Source organism: Aethalodelphis obliquidens, unplaced genomic scaffold (genome assembly GCF_003676395.1).
Source record: "Aethalodelphis obliquidens isolate GAN/ISIS:26980383/991018 unplaced genomic scaffold, ASM367639v1 scaffold141, whole genome shotgun sequence".
Lineage (NCBI taxonomy): Eukaryota > Metazoa > Chordata > Mammalia > Artiodactyla > Delphinidae > Aethalodelphis > Aethalodelphis obliquidens.
The window spans coordinates 168,470-180,782 of record NW_020838085.1 but is presented as its reverse complement, the minus strand read 5'-3'; the positions used below and the strand labels follow the sequence as shown (position 1 = coordinate 180,782).

Sequence of the window (12,313 nt, the reverse complement as noted above, 5' to 3'; positions counted from 1 at the left end):
CTTTCTGAACTGTTTCAAACTTAAGGACACCGCTAGCCATTCTCAAAACAATACCTGCTAGCAGCTGCCAGATGCAACCTTATGATCTCAAGGTCTCCTCTTGTAACTGTGAAAACACTTCAGAGTCCAAACCAATCCTTGCTTAACAAGATCCTTACTTCTTGCCAGCTCCAATCCTAATTCTTGACAATCAACTTATGTAACTTTTTGATTTTTGCCTATATTAGCCTCCCACATTTTGTAGTATGGGAGAACACAATTCAAGTGCCTCTTGAATCTGTGTCCCAGGCCACAGTCCCCAGTTTAGCTCAAATAAAACTCTTTTCCTTTCCTATTATAGATTGTTAATTGATGATTTGTGTTGACATAGTCTTCGTAAGAAATTAGACTTGGTGAGTATAGAATTATAATAATTGCTTTTTTTTTTTTTTTTTTTGCGGTACACGGGCCTAACACTGTTGTGGCCTCTCCCGTTGCAGAGCACAGGCTCTGGACGCGCAGGCTCAGCGGCCATGGCTCAGTGGCCCAGTCATTCCGCAGCATGGGGATCTTCCTGGACAGGGGCACGAACCCACGTCCCCTGCATTGGCAGGCAGATTCTCAACCACTGCGCCACCAGGGAAGCCCATTATTGCATTTTTTTAAATGTGTACCTGAATGAAACCAGATCTATATAGCTTGTCTACTCCATAAAACTGAACACCAATTCACAGGATTTAATACAAAAGGAGTAAACTGTTATTTTCCAGAATATTTTTCTAAAATGTAAATTATAAACAGCTTCCTAGCCATTGATTAGCCACTTGACATGTCAGTTACTAAGACTCTGTTCAATTCAGCTCTACATCTTAAACAGACAATATGTTATCATTTCTCAAAACAGTATGTCTAACTTGTTCACTTTCAAAGTTCTTTTTTATTAAAAAGAAACAATTTAATTGAATATAATGCCTGTTCCAGCAAATTATTTAGGGAAGTCATTTGTAGTACCACTTAATTATTTCCCTCCACTTTTCTTGAAAGAAAATGAGACCAGGAAAGAATACAAATCCAATAAAGAACTCTTTTAAAGTGGAGATGCACTTTTCATTTCAAGTCTAGAGGCAGAGACAAGGATACTGACAGTATGCGTCAGTACCTATTATCTGATGCATAATAGGTACTTGTCAATGTGAGCTATTCTAAGAGTCACCTATTAAATTTCCTTTCTGCTCTTAATTTCATATTTTACAGTCGGCAGGTTTACTTGAATTTATATTTTCCAGAAAGATGCCAATGCCCATTGTCAACTGTAAGAAAGCCTCACAAAAGATATTTTGTTCTTCCTGTGTATCTAGTTAAATGCAGTCCTCAAACAATAAAGTTCATGCAACTTTAACACCCCACTTACACCAATGGACAGATCATCCAAAATGAAAATAAATAAGGAAACACAAGCTTTAAGTGATACATTAACCAAGACGGACTTAATTGATATTTATAGGACATTCCATCCAAAAACAACAGAATACACATTTTTCTCTAGTGCTCATGGAACATTCTCCAGGATAGATCATATCTTGGGTCACAAATCAAGCCTTGGTAAATTTAAAAAATCGAAATTGTATCAAGTATCTTTTCTGACCACAATGCTATGAGACTAGATATCAACTACAGGAAAAGATCTGTAAAAAATACAAACACAGGGAGGCTAAACAATACACAACTTAATAACGAAGTGATCACTGAAGAAATCAAAGAGGAAATTAAAAAGTACCTAGAAACAAATGACAATGGAGACACAATGACCCAAAATCTATGGGATGCAGCAAAAGCAGTTCTAAGAAGGAAGTTTATAGCAATACAATCCTACCTTAAGAAACAGGAAACATCTCGAATAAACAACCTAACCTTGCACCTAAAGCAATTAGAGAAAGAAGAACAAAAAAACCCCAAAGCCAGCAGAAGGAAAGAAATCATAAAGATCAGATCAGAAATAAATGAAAAGAAATGAAGGAAACGATAGCAAAGATCAATAAAACTAAAAGTTGGTTCCTTGAGAAGATAAACAAAATTGATAAACCATTAGCCAGACTCATCAGCAGAAAAAGAGAGTAGACTCAAATCAATAGAATTAGAAATGAAAAAGGAGAAGTAACAACCGACACTGCAGAAATACAAGAGACCATGAGAGATTGCTACAAGCAACTCTATGCCAATAAGATGGACAACCTGGAAGAAATGGACAAATTCTTAGAAATGCACAACCTGCCAAGACTTAATCAGGAAGAAATAGAAAATATGAACAGACCAATCACAAGCACTGAAATTGAAACTGTGATTAAAAATCTTTCAACAAACCAAAGCCCAGGATCAGATGGCTTCACAGGTGAATTGTATCAAACATTTAGAGAAGAGCTAACAGCTATCCTTCTCAAACTCTTCCAAAATATAGCGGAGGGAGGAACACTCCCAAACTCATTCTACGAGGCCACCATCACCCTGATACCAAAACCAGACAAGGATGTCACAAAGAAAGAAAACTACAGGCCAATATCACTGACGAACATAGATGCAAAAATCCTCAACAAAATACTAGCAAACAGAATCCAACAGCACATTAAACGGATCATACACCATGATCAAGTGGGGTTTATTCCAGGCATGCAAGGATTCTTCAATATATGCAAATCAGGGCTTAACTGGTAGCGCAGTGGTTGAGAGTCTGCCTGTTGATGCAGGGGACATGGGGTCGTGCCCCGGTCCGGGAAGATCCCACATGCCGCGGAGCGGCTGGGCCCGTGAGCCATGGCCGCTGAGCCTGCACATCCGGAGCCTGCGCTCTGCAACAGGAGAGGCCACAACAGTGAGAGGCCCCGCATACCAAAAAAAAAAAAAAAAAAAAAAACGCAAATCAATAAACGTGATACACCGTATTAACAAACTGAAGGAGAAAAACCATATGATCATCTCAATAGATGCAGAGAAAGCTTTCGACAAAATTCAACACCCATTTATGATAAAAACCCTGCAGAAAGTAGGCATAGAGGGAACTTTCCTCAACATAATAAAGGCCATATATGAAAAACCCACAACCAACATCATCCTCAATGGTGAAAAACTGAAAGCATTTCTCCACTAAGATCAGGAACAAGACAAGGTTGCCCACTCTCACCACTCTTATTCAACATAGTTTTGGAGGTTTTAGCCACAGCAATCAGAGAAGAATAGGAAATAAAAGGACTCCAAATCGGAAAAGAAGAAGTAAAGCTGTCCCTGTTGGCAGATGACATGATACTATACATAGAGAATCCTAAAGATGCTACCAGAAAACTGCTACAGCTAATCAATGAATTTGGTAAAGTGAAAGGATACAAAATTAATGCACAGAAATCTCTGGCATTCCTATACACTAATGATGAACAATCTGAAAGTGAAATCAAGAAAACACTCCCATTTACCATTGCAACAAAAAGAATAAAATATCTAGGAATAAACCTACCTAAGGACACAGAAGACCTGTATGCAGAAAATTATAAGACACTGATGAAAGAAATTAAAGATGATACAAATAGATGGAGAGATATACCATGTTCTTGGATTGGAAGAATCAACACTGTGAAAATGACTCTACTATCCAAAGCAACCTACAGATTCAATGCAATTGCTAGCAAACTACCACTGGCATTTTTAACAGAACTAGAACAAAAAATTTCCCAATTTGTATGGAAACACAAAAGACCCCAAATAGCCAAAGCAATCTTGAGAACGAAAAATGGAGCTGGAGGAATCAGGCTCCCTGACTTCAGACTATACTACAAGGCTACAGTAATCAAGACAGTATGGTACTGGCACAAAAACAGAAAGATAGATCAATGGAACAGGATAGAAAGCCCAGAGATAAACCCACACACATATGGTCACCTTATCTTTGATAAAGGAGGCAGGAATGTACAGTGGAGAAAGGACAGCCTCTTCAATAAGCGGTGCTGGGAAAACTGGACAGGTACATGTGAAAGTATGAGATTAGATCACTCCCTAACACCAAACACAAAAATAAGCTCAAAATGGATTAAAGACCTAAATGTAAGGCCAGAAACTATCAAACTCTTAGAGGAAAACATAGGCAGGACACTCTATGTCATAAATCACAGCCGGATCCTTTTTGACCCACCTCCTAGAGAAATGGAAATAAAAACAAAAATAAACAAATGGCACCTAATGAAACTTCAAGGCTTTTGCACAGCAAAGGAAACCATAAATAAGACCAAAACACAACCCTCAGAATGGGAGAAAATATTTGCAAATGAAGCAACTGACAAAGGATTAATCTCCAAAATTAATAAGCACCTCATGCAGCTTCATACCAAAAAGCAAACGACCCACTCCAAAAATGGGCAGAAGACCTAAACAGACATTTCTCCAAAGAAGATATACAGATGGCCAACAAACACATGAAAGAATGCTCAACATCATTAATCATTAGAGAAATGCAAATCAAAACTACAATGAGATATCATCTCACACCAGTCAGAATGGCCATCATCAAAAAATCTAGAAACAATAAATGCTGGAGAGGGTGTGGAGAAAAGGGAACACTCTTGCACTGTTGGTGATACAGCCACCGTGGAGAACAGTATGGAGGTTCCTTAAAAATCTACAAATAGAACTACCATATGACCCAGCAATCCCACTACTGGGCATATACCCTGAGAAAACCATAATTCAAAAAGAGTCATGTACCAAAATGTTCATTGCAGCTCTATTTGCAGTAGCCAGGAGATGGAAACAACCTAAGTGTTCATCATTGGATGAATGGATAAAGAAGATGTGGCACATATATACAATGGAATATTACTCAGCCAGAAAAAGAAACGAAATTGAGCTATTTGTAATGAGGTGGATAGACCTAGAGTCTGTCATACAGAGTGAAGTAAGTCAGAAAGAGAGAGACAAATACCGTATGCTAACACATATGTATGGAATTTAAGAAAAAAAATGTCATGAAGAACCTAGGGGTAAGACAGGAATAAAGACACAGACCTACTAGAGAATGGACTTGAGGATATGGGGAGGGGGAAGGGTAAGCTGTGACAAAGCGAGAGAGAGGCATGGACATATATACACTACCAAACATAAGGTAGATAGCTAGTGGGAAGCAGCCTCATAGCACAGGGAGATCAGCTTGGTGCTTTGTGATCGCCTGGAGGGGTGGGATAGGGAGGTTGGGAGGGAGGGAGTTGCAAGAGGGAAGAGATATGGGAACATATGAATATATATATCTGATTCATTTTGTTGTAAAGCAGAAACTAACACACCATTGTAAAGCAATTATACTCCAATAAAGATGTTAAAAAAAATACTACTTTTCATAGAATGATGGAGGTTGAAGATTCAGTGAGGGTGAGAAGAAGGCATATGAAAAGATTTATATGCCTGCACTAAAAATTTCAACTTTTTAAACATAGTTTTAACACAGTGTTAATTGCATGCCCGAGAGATTATTCCACAGACATTTTGAGGAGGCAACATATATTTAAATGGCATAAAATATGAACTGATTGATAAAAACACATGGTATATTGTAGGAAAACATCTCTCAAATAAACAGGAAGCTGGGCCTAGACTCTAGAAGCTACTGTGGCAATAAGATTAACAATCTCTCTTTGCCTTTATCACCATATTTTTCAGAAGTTTCTATTCAAATTTTTTGCCACCAATTTGCTCTGCAAGTATTGATAAATGAAAATTTGCTTTCCCTTCAAGCGTGAACATCACTGAAACTGCCATTAAGATTGATCTTTATAACAATATTCTTCACAGTTCTCTCTTGTCCCCTTCTTCTTTCCCCCAAATCCGACATCATCACCTCTTCTTCCCCCATTGCTTCTCACATCCTTTTCTCTATTTGACTGCTGGTAAGTGAAAAGCAGAGGGCAGGAGAAAATGGAGGTGTGTGGAATAGTGTAATAGACTGCAGGAGTCTCCTAGCCAGTCTCTCGGTCTCCAGTTTCTGTCTCCAACTCTTAATTTACTCTCTGTTTTGGCTCCAGAGATGCTTTCTAAAACAAAACGAAATCAGATCACACCTATGCTCAAAACCTTCTATTGGGTTCCCGCTTTCAATAATAATAATAATATTAATAAATTAAGTTATTCAACTTAAAATTCACTGCCCTCCTCATTATCAGTCTGACTTACCCATCCAATCCATTTTCTGTCATTTCCAACATTCCATGCTCAGAACTGGCAATTCAAGTATTCATGAAATTTCACGCTTAGTTCTTTTACCTAATGTTCTTAGAATCTTCTCCTGAGCACACTTCTCTCCCCAAACTCTGTTTATTGGCAAATTTCTACTCACCCTTCTTAACCAAACACCTCAATTAATCAATTATCCCTGCCTCTGCTATGCATTCTTCCCTCTATTCTAGAAATGGTCACAATCTATATTATAGAAATGAGTGGACATGTTCCAGGACACCACGCACACAAGAAAAGAGTATATCTTGCAAGGGGCATCTTGTTGAGGGCAAGGTCGTCCCAGCATAAGGTTGCATCCATTGAAGGAAGGAATGCATTTTTCTAATTCTTATGAATGTGCCATATGTTCAGCAAGCATTTTTTGTAAACCTGGAGGGAGCACCTACTTCAAATTAACACAAAGTTTCTGTGTGAGCTGGGCCAGCCTTGTGCAAGTTTGTTTTCTCCACTGGAATGTAAGTCCCTTGAGTTGTGTTCTTGCCTTTTCTGTGTGTTCACTCTCTCCATACCTAGAAAATTGGCTTTATACAGTTGGTGAATTAAACTGTGTTGGGCAGAGTGAACTGAATGATAAAACGAAATTACTGAGAAAATAGCTTGAGGGTGTCATATTTTAACTTACAATAAGGGTGTCAAATTTTAACTTACAATAAGCCATACTCCATATTCTACAGTTTCCTTCAAGAAGGAGAGGGTTCCAAACCTGCAACTATCAGATAAATAAGTTCGAGAGATCTAATGCATAGCACAGTAATTATAGTCAAAATTAGTATTTTATAAACTTCAAAGTTGCTAAGACACTAGATCTTAGCTGTTCTCAACACAAAAAAGAAACAATAATTGTGTGATGTGATAAAGGCATTAGCTAACGTGACTGTGGTAATCATATTGCCATACAGAAATGTATCAAACCAACATGGTGTACACCTCAAAATTATAGAATGTTATCTGTCAATTATATCTCAATAAAAACAAAAGGATGAGAGGGTCCATAAAGTTAACATGGATTTGGGAAAATAGGAATTACTGTTTCCTCATATTTTAGATGTCATTTGAAGCGCAGTCCGCTGGAGCTAATATACTGGTACCCCAGAGATATGAGGAATCTCTACAGACTAATTGGTTGTATCATTGATAAGGAGCCCAGAGGAGACCCCCCCAAAATAAATAACTACCATTGGGTACAAAATTCTCATTTTCAGATTTTCTTCTCATAGTTTGCTTGAAAAAGGCTGCAGTGCTTATTGTATGCTGATGGTTTCACAGTAACAGGGGTAAGGAAGGTAGGTGAAGCAGGAGAAGGCCTTGCAGTGTGGAGGGGCTCAAGCTATGCATATATTTGAGAACATTCACCACATTGGTGAAAACTTCAAAGTTCACCTAACCTGCCACCATATTGCCAGCAGGCATACTGTGGTTAATAAATGTTTCAAAGTGTTTATGAGCCAGATGGGATTTCATCTCTCTGTTTCCCAGGGAACAAATCAGGGGTATGGCCTGTGGGAAGGAGTGTAGTTACCAATAGAAAAAAAAAAAAATGCAGTTGTAACAAATCAAAAGAAAAATCAAAGGGCGAATGAAATGTGGCTTGCTGTTAAAAATTATGGAAAATAAAAGAAACCGCCCGCAAATAATACTCGGTCCCTCCAGCTATAAAAATAACTTTCATGAAACTGAAGTTAGTTTGCCTAAATGTTAAATTATACAAAGATTTTAGCATAATATAATTTAAGGTTTTTACCTTGACAGTCTGTAAAATTACGCAAAAATCAGTATTATTTAAGTCTGCACCTTAAATTATGATTGAAAAAGTTGCACACTGATTGCAGAATAGTTACAAATATACATAACAGAGACTGCCAGCTTAATCTCTGCATCAGCAGAGACAGAGAGACTGAGGGAGAATGAGACGAGTGACAGTGCAAAAAGTCACGCGAGGGGTTCCACTTATTTACGCAAATCTAAGGGAGATGGACAGAGTGACATACTATATATATATATATATATATATATATATATACATTTTTATTTATTTACTTTTTTGCAGTACGTGGGCCTCTCACTGTTGTGGCCTCTCCCTTTGCGGAGCACAGGCTCCGGACGCGCAGGCTCAGCGGCCATGGCTCACAGACCCAGCCGCTCCGCGTCATGTGGGATCTTCCCGGACCGCGGCACGAACCCATGTCCCTCACATCGGCAGGCGGACTCTCAACCACTGCACCACTAGGAAAGCCCCATACAATATATTTAACAACTGGTATGGCACGGCCTTAGACTAAATTGTTGTAAACCATAAATCAACAAGAAGACCTTGTGGGGTCTTCTACCAGGCAGTGGGCACCCTCGCCCTCTCAACTCTTGATTTGACCTGGCAAGGCTGGAGCTCTCTTGGTGTGGAACAGGACCAATCTGCATTGCATAAGTTGCTCAGGGATGCTGACTCCCATTTACTCAAGTCAGCAAGATATGGACTTTGGTTTCTATTTGTTTTGACCAAATTCTGTACACAGAAAAAGGACAATGTAGGACTAGAAGATAAATCTACTGCGGGGGAGAAGGAGTCTGGTGTGGTTCAATAAAAAGGCTCATGTGTTGATGGAAAAGGGCTGGTCAGGCCACAGTAAGTAGCTACAGATGGAGTCCACTCTTAACCCAGGCCCCACATCAAGGATCCCTGCCTGATCCCCCTGCCTCTCTCATAAGGATGATCCCAGCAATGCTGGGTGGTTTCCGACTTTGGAACGTAGGACTACACAGAGCAGATGTTCACACGGGCACTACTGTGAAGACAGAGTCCCAGGGTTGTGTCAGTACATGGCTTTGTGCTGTGCAGTGTTTGTGTGCTCTTTGTGGGTGTCTGTCAACCCCTCCTCCCGGAAACTGCATTTCCTCAGGGACTGGGTCATGATTTTGCTCCAGCTTCCTCCATTCAATCCGCCCCTGTCTACACATGAGCAGAAATCTTTTTGGATTTCTACATTTAAGAGCATGAATTTTTAGGGCTTCTGTAGATTTCCCCCTAATTGAGGAATTTCTATGAACACTGATGGAAGTTTTGTAAAACTGTTTCTACTTTCAAACAGCTATTACATACGTCATTTCGTTTTATTTGAAAGTTCAAAAGGAACAACCAAAATGAAACAAATGGCTGACCCTTGATAGCAGTTTTAGTAGAAACGTTTCTGTTTTACACTTGGACAGCTATCAAATTGGGGCCTAATTACTTTACAGTTTTCAACAGGTGGTTCTTAATGGCAAGGCAGTTATCACACATTCAATAAGAAAAGGAGCTAACTAGGTGGACTTGGATGTTTGATTATCTATTTAAGCGTGTAATTGCATTTTTCAATATAATTAGCAATAAAATTGAATGTGTAAATTAATAGATGTGTTTCCCCACTTAAGTAATTGTAATTCAATGCAATACTTTAGATTAGGGGCATTATTTCTCAATTGATGGCAATATAATTTCATGATCATTGTTTTTCTTAATATTTTTTCTGATAAGAACAAAATATATGTAATCAAAAGACTGTTTTAATAAACTGAGATGCCAAGTTAAGTGTAATTATATTTTGATTAATTTAGATAAAATTTATGGAAGTAAAGATTAATACTCGAATAGTCTAATTAAAAGAATAATGGGAGTTCACTGGAGGTCCAGTGGTTAGGACTTGGTGCTTTCACTGCTGAGGGCCTGGGTTCAATCCCTGTTGGGGAACTAAGATCCCGCAAGCCGTGAGGTGTGGGAAAAAAAAAAAAAATTCGAAGAATAAAATCAAACTCCTTACCATGCTATTGAGAATTAACCCTAGCATTTTTCTAGGGCTATATAATGAATTGATATAAAAAAGGGATTGTGAAACATTTTATTTAACTATTGGTCAACCTATAGCTATTATTTTTCACAAATTTTGATATAGATGAATTCAGTTAAATCCTAAACTTTTTTAAAAGAAATGAAGAACAAGATTTAGCATTACTATAAAATAGCATTTTTTCTTCCTAAATGGTAATTTTCAGTGTAAAATTAAACTATTTTTTACATGTTTAAGAAGCTATACTATTTTTCAGGTGTAAATAATCCTACAGAAAACAGGTCAATATAATACCTCTTTCCAGTTACCATTATTTCACTGAACATGCATTCAATATAGTACATAATTGACACATAACTTATACATTTGGAACTATCTCCTGGGGGTTATAAATTCCTTCCTCAAATCAACACATGGCAGTATCTTTCTCGAAGGGAATAATGCCGTAAAACGTTTCCTCTAAGCCTGTCTTCTTTCTTTCTCTCTTTCTCACTCTGTCTCTGTCTCTGTCTCTCTCCTTCCTCCCCTGCCTCCTCTCCTCTCCCTGGCTCTCTCCTTCCCTGGCTTTAGAGAAGCAAGATGTACGGATCCCAGAGCCAGGAAATTAATTCTGTCAACAAGTTGAGAGAGCTTAGAAGCAGCTCCTTCCTCAATTGAGCCTCTGAGGAGAACCCAGCACTGGCCAATCCCTTGATTGAAGACTTGATAGACCTAAAACAGAGGACCTATCTAGGTCATGTCTGGATCTCTGATCCGTGGAAAATGTGATATAATAAACGCGGATTGTTTTAAGCCCCATGTTTGGTAACTTGTTACACAGCCATAGATAACTGATACAGATAGGGCCCAGCAGGTCAGGCTTGCCTCCACTCTGCTCCCATGGGACTTCCTTATCCAACCATTATATTGGGCTGGCCAAACGGTTCATTTGTTTTTTTCCATAAGATGGCTCTAGTAAGTGCTTAGTTGTCTTTAACTTCATTAGAAACAATTTTGTCAGATTGTATTGTGACAGCTGTCATACCAGAGTGCATTTTAAAAAAAAACTTATCAAAATTGGTGAATTTTTGTGTAGCCAATTTGATATTGAAGATGGAAGAAAAAAGCAACATTTTTGGCATATTACAATTTATTATTTCAAGAAAGGTAAAAACGCAACTGTAATGCAAAAAAAAATGATTTGTGCAGTGTATGGAGAAGGTGCTGTGACTGATCGAACGTGTCAAAAGTGGTTTGTGAAGTTTCGTGCTCGAGATTTCTAGCTGGACGATGCTCCAAGGTTGGGTAGAGCAGTTGAAGTCGATAGTGATCAAATCAAGACATTAATTGAGAACAATCAACGTTATACCACACGGGAGATAGCCGACATACTCAAGATATCCAAATCAATTGTTGAAAATCATTTGCACCAGCTTGGTTATGTTAATTGCTTTGATGTTTGGGTTCCATGTAAGTTAAGCAAAAAAAACCTTCTTGACCATATTTCTGCATGTGATTCTCTACTTAAACGTAACAAAAAAGTTCCATTTTTAAAACAAATTGTGACGGGCGATGAAAAGTGGATACTGTACAACAGTGTGGAACGGAAGAGATCGTGGGGCAAGCAAAATGAACCACCACCAACCACACCAAAGGCCCGTCTTCATCCAAAGAAGGTGATGTTGTGTACATGGTGGGATTGGAAGGGAGTCCTCTATTATGAGCTCCTTCCTGAAAACCAAACAATTCCAACAAGTACTGCTCCCAGTCAGACCAAGTGAAAGCGGCACTCAATGAAAAGCATCCAGAATTAGTCAACAGAAAACGCACAATCTTCCATCAGGATAACACAAGACTACATGTTTCTTGGATGACCAGGCAAAAACTGTTATAGCATGGCTGGGAAGTTCTGATTCATCTGCCGTATTCACCAGACATTGCACCTTCGGATTTACATTTATTTTGGTCTTTACAAAATTCTCTTAATGGAAAAAAATTTCAGTTCCCTGTAAGACTGTAAAAGGCACCTGGAACAGTTCTTTGCTCAAAAAGATAAAAAGTTTTGGGAAGATGGGCTTTCCTGGTGGTGCAGTGGTTGAGAGTCCGCCTGCCAATGCAGGGGACACGGGTTCGTGCCCTGGTCTGGGAGGATCCCACATGCCGCGGAGCGGCTGGGCCCGTGAGTCATGGCCGCTGAGCCTGCGCGTCCCGAGCCTGTGCTCCGCGACGGTGAGAGGCCCGCGTACAGCAAAAAAAAAAAAAAAAAAAAAAAA

The 12,313-nt window shown here is 38.9% G+C and overlaps 1 protein-coding gene across 1 annotated transcript in view; it reads right to left on the bottom strand.

The window, feature by feature from the left end:
• Positions 1-12,313, bottom strand: part of LOC113616456 (cilia- and flagella-associated protein 47-like) — a gene marked incomplete at its 5' end in the record, with an annotated part of 358,695 nt that overhangs the window by 189,088 nt on the left and 157,294 nt on the right.